General features: G+C 31.3%; 1 long non-coding RNA gene across 1 annotated transcript; it reads right to left on the bottom strand.

Annotated features, from left to right (window-relative positions):
* Positions 1–450: 450 nt before the first annotated feature.
* On the bottom strand, positions 451–13,249 carry LOC127241031 (uncharacterized). The gene is made up of 4 exons (XR_007836428.1): positions 13,137–13,249; positions 12,657–12,730; positions 2,475–2,547; positions 451–797 (listed from the first exon to the last, which is right to left on the bottom strand). It is a non-coding gene; the product is annotated as an uncharacterized LOC127241031 (long non-coding RNA).
* Between the last annotated feature and the right edge of the window lie 4,126 nt (positions 13,250–17,375).

A 17,375-nucleotide genomic window follows, 5' to 3' on the forward strand; every position in this document is an offset into this window, starting at 1 on the left:
TGTAAAACTAATTAAGTTGACATTCCATTTTGTTTTTGTATAAATAATGGTTCTGACATTTAATTTTATAACCAATGATTGCAAAAACAGAAAAGAACAAAAATAACCAACATGCAATATAGACAAATGTGCACTAACTTTATAAATAACAAAAAAAAAAAAGATGACATCAATGTATATTTGTATTGGAATTTGGAAAAAATAAATAAATTTATACTTACAAAACACATATATGGAAGGCCAACTCAAATTCTTCACAAATAACAAATATAATATTTGACATAGAATATTCTAACTAAAATTTATACCAAACCTATATCTAATAGGCCTAATAAGTTATCTGATGTCATATAAAACCTCTGACATTGATAATAAATAAAAATATTTAATCTTTGTCCACACAAAATTAAATGAGGCAAATAATAAATATCTAAAATAATTTGACAAATTTTCACAATATATTACTGAAGATAAATATTTGTATTTTCTCTTAAAATAACATCCTACTTAAAAATACAATGTATTCTTTTTTAACAATACTATATTAAGGGGATACAAATATTCAAATCTAAGTATATTTGATGTTCAATCATCTTCTTAAATAAGTAGACCTGGCCCATTACAATAGCTACCTTAAACCCATCAAAAGCAATATTATTTTAAGAAATTGTAAATACAAATAAATATTTAAAAATTAAATAAAATTCAAAATGTTACCATTTTGTAGAAATTGAAATCTCAGCAAATAATAAGAATTTGTTGTGTCTTTCTCTGCTTTCAAACTTGTCTCAAGAATCCTGCGGAAATAGAATACTTTAAAATATTGTGTTGATAAAAATGACATTAACAATCCATAAAATATTTGCTTTATTTCCACAATCTAGTTTATTTGAGTTCTTTGTTACGCATAGAAAAAACTAATTGAATAACAATGTTGACACAATGCATCAAAGGAAAAATAAAAATGAATCATAAAATATATTGAAAAATATTCACCTCAAGTCAAATAATATTATTTGACTCTCCAAGATTAGATGCATATAGTTTAAATATCCTAGTACTCACTCAATTTTAGATTCTAGATTTAATAAACATAAGAGTCCAAAAATAAAATAAACTAAAATAAAGTCTTAATTTAATTCAAATTGTGGCAGACATAAAAAAGAACAAAAGATAAATCATATGATCTGGAAAGAGAAAGAAATAAATTAAGTATATAAAAATCCTATTTTACTTCTAGCTTTGAATTCAATTTTAAAATTATTTTACCCTCAAAACTATCTAGATAAGAAACATCAAAATACAACCAAATCTCAAGTAAACACACCCTAAAGTTTATCTACCAAATAAATAAATAAAATTTCATGAATATAAATAAATAAATAAATTTATACTTTGCTATTTTAACAAAATTTTATGAATATATCGAAACAATTAGCAGAAATAGTCAAACTTATCTTGTTTCTATATAGCAACTCCCCCCATGTAAAATATGTAGAAGTAAAGTGAGAATACAAGTTTTAGTAAATCTCATACTTAGTTTGCCTCTTGAATTAAGATTAAGGTTTGCTTAAAACTCTTCACCCCCCTTCTATTTTTATGATCTCAAACTATTTCTTTTTGCAAAATATAAAAATTCCATCATAGAATTCTTTTTTGTATTTTTTAAAAGATTTATTAGGGCACACCTTGTTAATTATTATTTTTTTCTTTTTTCAATTTTGATACTACAAAAATAATCCAACAAAATCCTCGTACCCTATGTCCTCGAATCTAACGCAATTAAAACAGTTTTGATGTTTTGAACATCATCATCCTTATAACTTACCAAAACCCACAATTAATAAAAATGGAACTCTAAACTTCAGTTTTGATTGCTCTGGACAGATTGTCAAAACCTGGAATCAATCTTGTAGGCGAAAAAAAAAAAAAAAATCAAACATAAAGCTAATCTTTCCAAACATATATATCACCAAAACGAATGAAAAAAAAAAAAAAATTGTCATTGTTTTATAGAGGATGAATATATGCTTTAATGCTAGAAGTGGTTGCAAAGTCAAGAGAAAGCCAAAAAAATAGCGATCTTTATTATATGTAATGATTGAAATGAAGAGAGCAATGTTTTTTTTTTTTTTTTTTTTTCTTTTCCGATTATATTTTTGGATATTAAATAATATTTCCTCAAGAAAAAAAACATCATCGAATATAATTAAAATTTATAATCTAATAATTATTTAAAAATTCAAAATTTGTTAATATTATTAAAATAGAAAAAAAAAAACTTCAAAAAACAAATACATATGCCACAAATTATTGATTTAGTGCAATAACTTCATATAATTATTACTGAAGTCATCTCTTAACAATGATTTTTTTATCATCACCATCTAATAATTTTCCTTATATCTAACGTTAAAAATACATCAAACACAAAACAAACACACTCAAATATACCAAACAAAATAAATACTTACAGTTTTTGTAAAAATTGGACAAGGGACGATGAATTCCTGTCTTCTTCAGTTTTCAAAATTGCCTCTAAGAAAACTGCATACATAGAATATATTTTACAAACGTTAGATTTATATATAATTATTGGAACATTTATGTTTTTATTTTCTTGCTTATTTTTATCCATACTGGACTATGCCTATAAATAAGTCTTTGCTTTATTATTTATGCAATTAATTATTTTTCTCTCAAATTTTTACATCATATCAGAGCCAATAGATCAAAATGATGTTCATCAACTTCCGGCCATCACCGACTCTCACCTGTGGCACCACTGTGTTCCTCGTCATCCGGAGACCCTTCTCCGGAAATATCTCGCCGATTAGCGGCGCATGAAGTCACATGCGCCGGTCAACTCTCATGCTACCAAAACTTTGACCTGTGCATGAGAGCCACCCCGACATCAATCTCCGCCATCTTTCATTTGCCACCTCATCTCGTCCTCCTCTACATCAAGCTGTCATTGGATTTGATTTTTGTGACAGTTTTATTTCTTGGATTTTTCTGTCATGTTTATGTAATCTACCGGTTATTGTATTATATCGGTCGAGTATTGTTATTGTCATCGTCAAGTTCATGCCATTCATAATTATCATGTTAGCCCATTTCGGAATGTGTGAAATATTCGGTCTTCTTATCACCCTGCATCTGCAACCCTCTAAAATATCATGACTCTCACGCATCAAGTTCTTGCTTCTAGTTTCTCTCATGTCATGGCCATTTCATGCAGTCTTTTGATTTTGGTTGTTGCAATTATATGACACCTACACTTGGTCTCTTGACCGGTGCGTACCTTGTGTCATCATCATCAACTTTACAGACTACTAATGGGAGCCGCATGAATATCACTCATTAAAGATCTGTATCTTTACAATTTATATGATACTTACTGCATTCTCTACTTGACTCTAAATCATGTACCAGTTGACTAATTAATTGACTAGAGACTTATTGATATTTTCTCCTCTTTAGGTGTGCAGGTTCAGGATCAAGTACGAGTCAAATTCTTGAGATAGGTCTAAATGTGGGTCATCGATTTATGGTACAATCTTTGAAAATTGCTCTCCGTAATTTTCCTGCTGTTGCTACTCACACTCCCCTAACTATCCTTCCTTCCCCTAGTCTCTAGTGGCCCGTTTGTCTATATCATGCATCTTCATCTAAAATTCAGTCTCTATTTAGTAAAAGTCATTTGAGTTTTACTAGTTTTGAGTCATTTGACTGTTTACACTGTTGTTTGGAAAATTAATCAGCCTTATCCTTTCCAGAAATGTGTCGACTCAAGTAAACCATTTTCTTTGGTTAATTTTGATGTTTTGAGTCCTTCTCTTGTTCCCTATATAAGTGAGTGCCATTATTATGTCATATTCATAGATGATTATTCCCACTTTATATGGATATATTGTTTGAAACACATCAAAATTACCTCAAATATGGTATCCTCCATCCATTCATTGGTTTTGATTTTATCCTCATTCCTTTGCATAAGCGTTTCCAATTAGAACCACCTGCATGTTTATATTTTCTTCTCGGTTATGGGATAGTGCAAAAAGGTTATAGGCTTTGGGATCTAATCTCTAAATGGTTGTGTATCTATCATCATTTACATTTTGAGAGAGTGTAATACTTTCTATCATGTCTAAATTCCATATCTTATCTTTTTTTGGTTCACCTTCATTCATGTCATATCTCATCGACCACATCAAGTAAGTCATCTACCTACTCATTTGCGTGATTATCATTATTTTCTTCTATGTTAACTCTACATGAGCCTAGTTCATTTCACAAAGCAAATTATGATCCGTTGTGGCGACAAACGATGTCTCAACAATTGCAAACTTTGGAGAAGACTCATTCATAGGTCTTTGTTGATTAGCCTCTAGAGTAAACACCTATTGGCTGCTAATGGATTTTAAATATTAAAACTATGTTTGATGGGTCATTTGAGCGTTACAAGTGTCGTTTAGTTATGAAAGGCTAATAATAGGAACTTGACATTAATTACAAGGAAACCTTTGCTCTAGTGGCACGTCTTACCTATGTTCATTGTTTAATTGTAATTTCAGTTGTTCGTAAGTGATCTCTTTTGCAGTTAGACGTCAAGAATGACCTTCTCCATGTTGATCTCTTTGAGAATGTTTATATGGCATTTCTTGTGGGTTCTTTACCTTCTTCTAAAGTCTGCAAGTTGCGACGTGCTCTTTATGGCTTAATACAGACTCCTAGTGCTTGGTTTTCCAAGTTAAGTTCAGCTCTTCTACAGTTTGGCATCACTTCTAGTTCACACAACTCTATCGTTTTTGTTCTACAAAGTATTTATGGTATCATTGTGTTACTTCTCTATGTTCATGATATGATCCTCATTGGGGATGATTAGTCTAGCATATTTGATTTACATAACTACTTTTGGAAGCATTTTTTATGGTCCTAATGTATATTACATGTCTCGAGCTAAGTATAGTTTGATATGTTGTCTCATTTCGGTCTCACTAATTGCAAGATAGATTTGACACCTCTCGATGTTGGATGTTGTTTTACATCAATGGATGAGACTCTTCTTGAAGATCCTTTTCTTTATCGCCAGCTTGTTGGCATATTGATTTACTTGACAATCAATCATTCTAATATTGCTTACGTTGTCCATCTGGTTAGTCAATTCATGTATGCATCTCGCACTACTCACTACTCTGCAGTTCTGCGTATTCTTCATTGGGTTAAGGGAACATTATTACATAGATTAAACTTCTCAAATCAATCTCTCTTAACTTTATTTGGTTACTCTGATGCTGATTGGGCAATTGATCCAACAGATCGTTGCCCCACCACTGGTTTTTGCTTCTTTCTTGGTGATTCTTTTGTCTTCTGGTGTAGAAAGAAACAAATAGTTGTCTCTCATTTCAGATCTAAATTTGAATATTGTGCCCTTGCTGATACCACTTTTGAGCTCCTATGGTTTTGTTGATTACTTGATGACCTTGGAGTGCCGCAGTCATCTCTTATTCCTTTGCATTGCGACAATAGAAGTGCTATCATGATTTTTCACAATGATATTTTTCACGAGCGCACCAAATACATCTAGATTGATTGGCATCTTGTTAATAATCATATTACTTATGGAAACGTCAGGTTATGCCCCATATATTCCAACGATCAAACTGCAGATGTTGTTACCAAGTCACATTATAATACCTCCGGAGTTGGATCAGTTCTAGGTAAACTCCCATGGATGAGCCAGTGTCTGGCCATCCGAAATTGAATATTAATTAAATAAATTGAATAGACTACTCATGTAAAAAATGTGCACATTCCTTTTCAGGAGCCGTATTGACGATGGGTGACCCACTAAGAAGTCTCCCAGGGTACTCGTTAGTTAGGACAGAAGCGCGCTGGAATGACTCGTGTTGACCTACGGAGCCAGTGTATGATCCTGGAACGCCCGGCTTTCCGGGGCTTACGAGCTGGGGCATCACAGTTGGTATCAGAGTTGGCCTGTGACAGTCCGAATTCGTTGACTTGACTGTTGAGAGGCCTAGCAGTTTTTTTTCTTTTGTTATAGAAAAGGTTGCGCGTGAATTGGGCTGCCTACATACCCGAATGGGATCAAGCCATACATAGTTCTGGTGATACAAGCTATATAGTCCAAGCTAAGCAAACAGACCAAAGAAGCCTAGGTATGCCTAAGGCATCAAGACCAACAAGCCTATCAAGTCTAAGCACAAGTGTCTCAAAGACAAGTAAGAAGGTGAAGCCTGCTGCCTGAAACGGAAAGTTGGGAGACCGTCTGTATCCGCTCGAAAGAGGCCTGTACTCGATGAAGGAATATTTGTAGGGAGAAGTGTCCATCCAATTAGAAGAGAAACTGCTAAAGTCGCTAAGGAATTATTGACACGGTTCCCCTCCATATATATACAATATATTGGCCAAGTCACATCCCTAAGACGCAGTGGAATACACATACGGCATCGTTGGAGAGTCCAGTGGCTCGTCTCGAATGAGATAAGAGAGATGCATGTTGTCGAATCTGTCTCAATCCATGGTGGCATCAGTCCTCGATCAATCGCTATCGAAACTCTAGTCTGAATCACTGTCAGCTCTCCCAAAGTGTTCGTCGCCTGCGGAATCGGGGTCTGAAACCCTATGAGTACTATTGCTGCCGAATCTTGGATAATACCTTCTGCTCTTGCCACTCCGGTATTGCCAAGCAAAACACCATCTATGTTAAGCTTGAACCATCCCGGAGAAGGTGCCTCCTAACGCACCATAATCGGAGGCTGAGGAATCACAACGGGATATCAAAATCCAAGCCCATCAGCTATATGAAAATCGCCCTCCCGATGTTGACATAGAAGAATCCTAGCATGCCAAAGAGTGTGCAAGTGTGAATGAATCCGCCAGATGAACCTCTCGGAAGACACGCAAAGCCCCTTGTGCTTCGCATCGTTCCGAGCAATCCAAATGAACCATAGTATCAACAACGGAATATAAATCGTAATACTCTGAGAATGTGCCAAAGAAAGCCTCCATAAGCACACAAATAGATGTAGTGTATGCGTTTCCGGGAAAGATAACCTAAAAAACACCACAAAATGCTCCAACACTCGCCAGGTAACAGCCGAACCAATAAAGAAATATGGAATAGTCTCCACCCCTATATGAAAACAATGACATCGTGATGCAATTGAGACACCAGAGTGCTGAGGGATCTCGTCCATTGGAATCCGTCATTGAAATAATCTCCATAAAAATACTGATATCGTTAGAGTCAAGATACGTGACCATAGTATCCCGATAGAGGCCTAGCAATTAATAGATCATTGGGGTGCAATATGGACGTTGCATTCTTAAGTGGGGGACGATGTAATACCCCCAAAGTTGGGCCGGTACTAGCCCAACTCCCGTGGATGAGCCGGTGCCAGGCTATCCAAGATTGAATAGTAATTAAATTGGTTGAATATACTACTAATGTCAACAATGTGCATAGTTCTTTTCAGAAGCCCTACTGAAAGAACTCTAGAGTTAAGCGTGTTTATCTTAGAGTAATTTAAGAATGGGTGACCCCCTGAAAAGTTTCACAGGGTGCACGTGAATAAGGACAGAACTCTGCTAGAAGAACCGGTATTGACTTGTGGGCCAGTCTATGATATGGGCAAGCCCGGCTTTGCAGGCCTTCTGGGCCGCAGTGACACGCATATTTACTTGTTTATCTTATTATTCATTTTTATCCATTTTAGACTATGCCTATAAATAGGCATTGGCTTTATTTTTAATGTAATTAATTATTTTCCTCCCAAGATATTACAGCAATGAGAACAACAATTCATGTAACCTTTACTTTATTTCTATGATCTAGTTTATTATAAAGGTTTTTCCATCTTCACCAATTTTGGTTTTTAATTTTGGCAAACTATTTTAAGTTTTAGTCAAACATGGGGTGTATTGAAATAAATTTTAATGTATATATATATAAAGGCTAGATCTAATCAAATAACAGTTAATGCATAAAAACATCAAAAGAGAAAAGGAAAACATATACAAAAGATATATTGATAATGAAACATCCTCTTGAGGATTTATTCAATGCTCCAAATAACAGATGTAAAGTATGAAATCTTTGAATTCTCGACTATTTAATTAAGGATTTAAGAAACATATGACAAAATCATTTGCCCAAGAAAGAGAGAACATAATTTTGAATTATAGTCCGACCTTGAGTATATAAAAACCTTAGATCCAGTTGAATCGTAGCCTAAAATTCAATGAATAACAATCTCAACAATCAATCAAATGTGTAACAAAAATGCATATAAGAATAGATTGAAAAAGAAACATAACATTTCACTACAAAAAAAATAGTATATTTGTAACGGAATTCCGTCTTTAAAGTTCACGTAGCTAACATAATTTCATCCTTAATTTTGTCTTTAATGTCATTAGTAATGGAAAACGTGGATTTAGAGACAAAAAAACCTCGTTACAAAAGTGATATTTTCATGTAGTGTTTGTATAGATTCTACTCTCCAATTGAATCATACCTAAAAACTAAACAAATAACAATATAAACAATGCAATGAATTCTCGCTATCTCAGTTCTCTAAATTAATTTTAAGGTTTTATCCAACCTCAAGTATATTGAAAAATAAGCTTGATTACATCAAAAACTTAGATCTAGTCGAATTGCAGGGAGGAATTGAATTAATAAAAATACCAACAATGTACAAAGCAAAAAGGAAAATGCATGTAAAAGAATAGATTGACAAAGAAACATAACATTGTGTTTAGAAGCCACTATGCAAATAATGGATCTAAAATGATCTAAAACATAAAATCTTTAAATTATCGACTACTTAATTCTCCGGAATTAGTTTTGAGTTTTTTTCCAACCTCAAATATATTGAAAAAATCTCGAGTGCATCGAAAAGTGAGATGTAGCTAAGTTGTACCTTAAAAGTAAATGAATGGAAATATCAACAATGAATCAAATCTAGACTAGTCAATTCTCCAAATTAATTTTTACTTTTTGTCCGACCTCAAGTATATAAAAAAATCTTGAGTATATCAAAAAAAGAGATCCGGTCGAATAGTAGCTAAAAGTTGAATGAATTACCATACCATTAGTATATCAAAGGAGAAATGAAAATGCATGAATAAGAATATATTGAAAAAGCAACATAACGTTGTGTTTAGATGACACTCTACGAATAATGGATCACAAAGGCATAATCTCCAAATTCTCTACAATTTAATTTTCCGAAATAATTTTGAGTTTTGTCCAACTTTGAGTATATTGAACAATTCTCGAGTGAATAAAAAATTTAGATCCATTTGAATCATACCAAAAAACTAAACGAATAGTAATATAAACAACTTATAGAGTTCTCAATTACGCAATTCTCCAAATTAATTTGGAGTTTTAGTCCAACCTCAAGTATATCGATAAAAATCTTGAGTATATCAAAAACTTAGATCCGGTTGAGTCGTGGCTAAAAATTGAATGAATAACAATACCAACAATGTATCGAAGTAGAAATATAAATGCATGTATAAGAATGAATTGTAAAAGAAACAAAACCTTTTTTAAAATTCCACTTTTTCTAAAATATGAATTCTCTAATTTCTAGACTACTTAATTATCTGAAATTATTGTTGATTTTTAACCAACCTTGAGTATATTGAAAATATCTTTACTACATCAAAAAATTATATCCAATTGAATCACACTTAAAGACTAAATGAATAGCAGTATCAACAATGCATTGAATTCTCGAAATCTCAATTCTTCGAAGTAATGTTAAGGCTTTGTCCAACCTTGAGTATATGGAAATAAATCTTGATTACATCAAAAACTTAGATCTAGTCGAATCGTAGCAAAGAATTGAATGAATAACAATACCAAGAATGTACAAACCAAAAAGGAAAATGCATGTATAAGAATAGATTGAAAAAAAACATAAACTTGTGTTTATATGCCACTATGCAAATAATGGATCTAAAACGATCTAAAACATAAAATCTTTAAATTCTTGACTACTTAATTCTCCAGAATTATTTTAGTTTTATCCAACCTCAAGTATATTGAAAAAATCTCGGGTTTATCGAAAAGTGTGATGCAATTAAGTCGTACCTAAAAACTAAATGAATGGAAATATCAACAATGAATCGAATCTGGACTAGTCAATTCTCCAAATTAATTTTTACTTTTTGTCCGACCTCAAGTATATAAAAAAATCTTGAGTATATCAAAAAAAGAGATCCGGTCGAATAGTAGCTAAAAGTTGAATGAATTACCATACCATTAGTATATCAAAGGAGAAATGAAAATGCATGAATAAGAATATATTGAAAAAGCAACATAACGTTGTGTTTAGATGACACTCTACGAATAATGGATCACAAAGGCATAATCTCCAAATTCTCTACAACTTACTTTTCCGAAATAATTTTGAGTTTTGTCCAACTTTGAGTATATTGAACAATTCTCGAGTGAATAAAAAATTTAGATCCATTTGAATCATACCAAAAAACTAAACGAATAGTAATATAAACAACTTATAGAGTTCTCAATTACGCAATTCTCCAAATTAATTTGGAGTTTTAGTCCAACCTCAAGTATATCGATAAAAATCTTGAGTATATCAAAAACTTAGATCCGGTTGAGTCGTGGCTAAAAATTGAATGAATAACAATACCAACAATGTATCGAAGTAGAAATATAAATGCATGTATAAGAATAAATTGTAAAAGAAACAAAACCTTTTTTAAAATTCCACTTTATCTAAAATATGAATTCTCTAATTTCTAGACTACTTAATTATCTGAAATTATTGTTGATTTTTAACCAACCTTGAGTATATTGAAAATATCTTTACTACATCAAAAAATTATATCCAATTGAATCATACTTAAAGACTAAATGAATAGCAGTATCAACAATGCATTGAATTCTCGAAATCTCAATTCTTCGAATTAATGTTAAGGCTTTGTCCAACCTTGAGTATATGGAAATAAATCTTGATTACATCAAAAACTTAGATCTAGTCGAATCGTAGCAAAGAATTGAATGAATAACAATACCAAGAATGTACAAACCAAAAAGGAAAATGCATGTATAAGAATAGATAGAAAAAGAAACATAAACTTGTGTTTATATGCCACTATGCAAATAATGGATCTAAAACGATCTAAAACATAAAATCTTTAAATTCTTGACTACTTAATTCTCCAGAATTATTTTAGTTTTATCCAACCTCAAGTATATTGAAAAAATCTCGGGTTTATCGAAAAGTGTGATGCAATTAAGTCGTACCTAAAAACTAAATGAATGGAAATATCAACAATGAATCGAATCTGGACTAGTCAATTCTCCAAATTAATTTTTAGCTTTTGCCAAACCTCAAGTATATATATATATATATAAAGAATCTTGAGTATATCAAAAACATAAATCCGGTCGAATAGTAGCTAAAAGTTGAATGAATAACAATACCATTAGTATATCAGAGGAGAAATGGAAATGCATGAATAAGAATAGATTGAAAAAGCAACATAACCTTAAGTTTAGATGCGACTCTGTGAATAATGAATCACAAATGCGTAATCTCTTAATTCTCGACTTCTTAATTCTCCGAAATAATTTTGAGTTTTGTCCAACTTTGAGTATATTGAACAATTCTCGAGTGTACCGAAAAATTAGATCCAGTGGAATCGTACCAAAAAACTAAATGAATAGTAATATCAACAGTGTATCGAGTCCTCAATTACGCACTTCTCCAAATTAGTTTGGAGCTTTTGTCCAACCTCAAGTATATCGAAAAAAATCTTGAGTATATCAAAAACTAGATCCGGTTGAATTGTAGCTAAAAAATTTTAAATTCCACTCTCCAAATAATGGATCTAAAATGTGAAATCTCCAATTTTTTTACTACTTAATTTTCCGAAATAATTTTTGATTTTTGTCCAACCTTGAGTATGTTGAAAATATATTGACCTCATAAAAAACTTAAATCTAACTGAATCATACCTAAAAACTAAATGAATAGCAATAACAATGCTTTTAATTCTCGTTATCTCATCCTCCGAATTAATTTTGAGGTTTTATCCAACCTCGAGTATATCGAAAAAATCTTGATTACATCAAAGACTTAGATCTAGTCAAATAGTATTGAAGAACTGAATGGATAAACAATACCGACAATGTACAAGGAAAAAAGGAAAATGCATATATAAGAATAGATTGAAAAAGAAACATAAAATTGTGTTTAGAAGCCACTAAGCAAATAATGGATTGAAAACAATCCAAAACATAAAATTTTGAAATTCTCAACTTCTCCGGAATAAGTTTTGAGTTTTTTCCAACCTCAAGTATATTGAAAAAATCACGAGTGTATCGAAATGTGAGATGCAGTTGAGTAGTACCTAAAAAGTTAATGAATGGCAATATCAATAACCAATCGAATCTAGACTAGTCAATTCTCCAAACTAATTTTTAGTTTATGTCCAACCTCGAGTATATAAAAAAATCTTGAGTATATCAAAAACATAGATCCAATCGAATAGTAGCTAAAAGTTGAATGAATAAAAATACCATTAGTATATCAAACGAGAAATGAAAACGCATGAATAAGAATAGATTGAAAAAGCAACATAACCTTGTGTTTAGATCCCACTCTACGAATAATGGATCACAAATGCATAATCTCCAAATTCTCGACTCCTTAATTCTCTGAAATAATTTTTGACTTTTGTCAACTTTGAGTATATTGAACAATTCTCGAGTGTATCAAAAATTTAGATCCAGTTGAATCGTACCTAAAAACTAAATCGAAAACAAGATTAAAGAAACTAAATGGAACTTTTATTAGAATTGAAAAAGCCCAAGAATACAGTAGTAACACAAAAGCACAAACTATTGAAGCTCAGATTTTACAAGGTATACTCTTATAGATGAATAGCAACCAAAAATAGCTGCGCAACGTTCAACGGCTAACGGACACCCACCAAAAACCTAGTCTACAACCCCAAATCAAGAAACCCTAACACTCTATTGGAAAAAATTTTGATTTAAGGAGAATTGAACCGTAGAAATCCTCACCAAACACTCCCCTAGGCACAGGAAAGAATCACCTTACCATTCTATGGTAAATCGGCCGCAAAGAACCAACTTCGAACACAAGGCAACTGGAGAAGAGAGATTTGCTAGAGGGAGATGAAATTTTGGAGAGAGAGATTTCAGCAGTGACACATCTACACTTATCTATAATGAGGGACAACACAATATATATAACTCAAGATGGACGGCTCAGATGTGATCCCTAAAATGAATGGCTGGGATTCACTCCTGAGGAAACAGGGGTCAGCCACATTTGGTTGGGCCATCTGAACTGGGTCGAAGATGCAAGTCGCGCACCAATCAAACACTGGAGTGGGTCAGAAAGGCGGGAGGACAATTCGACCAAAATAAATCCCAACAATAATCTTAGTCATGAAAATTAAGTATTATTAATTTACCTAAATCACAACTATGAAAAGTCACAAAATCAAATTAACAATAAATAAGTAAACGGTGACACCCCGGCCCGCAAGCTACACGAAGCCGAGCATGTCGAGATCGTAGACTGGCCCCACAGGTCAACACGAGTCCTTCCAATGCGCTTAACTCTAGAGTTCTTTCGGTAAAGCTTCCAAAAAGGAATGCGCACATTATTGACATGAGTAGACTATTCAGTTCATCTAACTTATATTCAACTTTGGATGGCCTAGCACCGGCTTATCCATGGAAGTTGGCCTAGCACTGGCACAACTCCAGGGTATTACATATACAATGCAGGAAATATAAGAGGCACTTTCTTTTGTATCTATTTTTATGCTATGCAACATTTAGTATACATATATTTATGTTAAAAACGTCAAACTCAACATCTCCATTGTCTTTTAACATAACATTTAAAAATTTATTTTTCATAAGGATCATTATATTTGTTAATGATATAAAAAGAATTAATTATTGATAGGTGAACCATATTAAGGTGTGTCTTAAAATTTGCTGTGAAGTTCTAAATTTTATATTTTGAGATGAAAATAGTTAGTGTATTTATATTTTGAATGAAAAATAGAGATTATATACGATATATATTCCTTTTAATAAAAGTACATTGAAAAGTGTGAAAATAAGTTTTAGAAAAATAAGTAAACAAACACTTAATAATCCATTATTTTTAAATTTACCCATTTTGGATTTTTTCAACATTCTTGGCCCAACCCAATTCAATTGGTAGTACCGACCTTGAACATTAATAATAAAATTTCTATATAATTATCTACGGGGAGTGAACTTGCACATTTCTCAAATCTTGAATAGAGTAACTGAGAGTTCGAAGCTTGAAATTCTACCTGTAAGTATTTGGAGAGTCGCATTCAAACTCAAGGTGATGTCTCTTTTTCAATATATTATCATATTCTTCATTTTCTCTTTTGATAGATTGTTGATGCAATTCATTTGGTTTTAACTAAAGTGCGAGTGAACCTACTTTTTCAGTGCACTTGAGGTTCGATTGTCTGACACGCTCTAGGTTTGAGAAAAAGCTCAAACCTCTTCGCTTATCATTATCCCATAGAAAATTTAGTCATATGTTTGTCATAATCTGAAATAACCTTATAGGAATATTATTTTGTTTAATTATATAAATTAAACCACACACATGTCCTAAATCTAGATTTTACATTCTACATCTATTATTTGGAGAGCCGAATCTAAACTTAAGGTGATGTTTGTTTTTGACTGTATCCTCATATTCCTTCTCTCTTTCAATTTTGATAAATTATTGATGTTGTTACTCATTTAGATTTAACTACAATTAGATTGAATTTCCATTTTTGAAACACTTGCGATTCTTTCGATACACTCGAGGTTCTTCCGATACACTCGAGGTTTGACAAAAACTTGAAATTACTTATCTCCTTCTCGATCATATGATATTGTGGATTTCCAATAAAAATTTATAACAAAGTGATATAATATTTTTTTTCTCCTCTCTTGAATTGAGTACTAAAAAATTCGGAGATCTGACATTTTAAATCCATTATTTGGCGAGTGGCATCTAAAGTCATGGTGATTTTATTTTTTTTATCAATCTATTCTTATATGCACTCTCTTATTCCTTTGATGCATTTTGATACTGTTGTTCATTCATTTTTTTGAAGCTACACTTCAACTAGATGTAGGTTTTCGATACACTTGAAGTTTTATTGATACACTCGATCTTCATAGAAAAATCAAAATTATTTCTATCTTCTTATTTATACACTCAAAGTTTTATCAATGTATTTGAGGTTCAACAAAAACTCAGAATCATTTATCTCTTTCTTAGCCAAATGATGTTACCATATATTGGTCATATTTTAAATAAAGCTAAATACTATCATTCGTTCCTTTATAAATTTGAGTAGTTAAATCTAAACTCAATTTATTTATATTTTATTTTCTATCTATTATCATAGTTGTTATGTTTTCTTTTTCCGGCACATTGTCAGATGTGAACATTTCTCAAATCTATAATTGAGTGGTCATGTGAATTCAAAGTTGTCATACTTTATATTTGCTCAATTTTTCTTCTTTGAGGTGAAAAATTAAATTTGGATCTAATTTTTGCATAAAAAATGGAGACTAAATAAGATATACATATATATATATATGATACATTGAAATGTGTGAAAATGACTTTAAAAATATAAGTAAACAAATTAACACTAAAAAAAATAATATATTTGTAACGGAATTCCATTCGTACAGTTCACATAGCTAACGTAAATCTATTACTAATTTCGTCTCTAATATCATTAGTAATAGAAAAAATACATTTAGGAACTAAAAACTCCTGTTACCAAATTGATATTTTCTTGTAGTGTAATAATACACTGATTTTAAAATTTTAGCCATTTTGAATTTATTCAATGTTCTTAAGAAAGACTCCACTCAATTAATAGTACCATCTTGAATCCGATAAAAAAAAAATAGTACTATCTTGAAAAAAATAGTAGCGATATTGAAATCATATGGTAATAATGAAATTTTTACAATGAATTACATTATTTCTCTCTTTCTTTTTCATGTAAATTAGTGATACGCTAATCATACTTATTTTTACCTTCTATATGAATTGAATCTTGCACGTTTCTTAAATATAGAATTGAGTAGTTGAGAATTTGGAGATTTGACATTCTACATATTGTAGTAGTACCTGGAGAGTTGTATAATGTTTCTTTTTCAATCTATTATGATGTTATCCATTCTCCTCCTTCTATAGATTGTTGATATGCTATTATTCATTTATTTTTAATTAAACTTCGATTGGATATACTTTTTTTTGATACACTAGAGGTTATGTTCAATTGACATGGTCTAGGTTCAACAAAAAACTCAAAAATTTTCTCTCATTCTTGACTAGACAATTTATTCTTATGTTAGTCCTAATTTAAGATAAAATGATAACAAATTATTCTGCTCCTTTATATAAAGAAGACATACATGTTTTAAATCTAGAATTTAGAAGTCAAGTATTAAGAGATTTCGGATTCTACATCTATTATTTGGAGAGCCGAACATAAACTCAAGGTGACCTTTCCATTTTACTCTATTAACATATATATTCCCTTCATTTTTCATTCTTGGTACAATGTTGATGTTGTTACTCATTGAGTTTTAGCTGCAATAAGATTTTGTCATTGAAATATTCGAGGTTCTTTCTATAACCTCGAGGTTTTACTTAAAACCATTATCTCATTTTTAGTACGATGATATTGTGGAATTCCATTAATGAATTATAACAAAGTGATATCATTTTTCTTTTATAGAATTGAGGAGTAAAAAAATAGGAGTTTTAGCATTTTACATCCATTATTTGGAGAGTCGCATCTAAAAACAAGGTTATGTTTCTTTTTCAATCGATTCTTATATATGTGTTTTCATTTCTTCTTTGATACATTCTTGGCATTTTTATTCATTCACTTTTTAGCTACAAGTCAACTCAATCTATATTTTTGATATATTCAAGATTTTTTTCGATATACTCGAGGTTGGACAAAAACTCAAATTTATTTCAGAGAATTGAGTAGTAAAAAATTCAATACATTATTGATATTGCTACTCATTTAGTTTTTAGCTATGATTCTACTAGTTTTATGTTTTTTATATACTTGAGATTTTTTCAATATACTCAAGGTTGGACAAAACAAAATGATCTCAGAAAATAAAGTAGTCGAAAATAAATTCATTTTAGGTCCATTATTTGGATAGTGGTATCTAAACAAAAGGTGATTTTTCTTTTTCAATCTATTCTTATATGAACTCTTACTACTCCTTTTATTCATTG

Source organism: Andrographis paniculata, unplaced genomic scaffold, assembly GCF_009805555.1.
Source record: "Andrographis paniculata isolate CXL003 unplaced genomic scaffold, ASM980555v1 Contig80END, whole genome shotgun sequence".
In the NCBI taxonomy this organism is placed as follows: Eukaryota; Viridiplantae; Streptophyta; class Magnoliopsida; order Lamiales; family Acanthaceae; genus Andrographis; species Andrographis paniculata.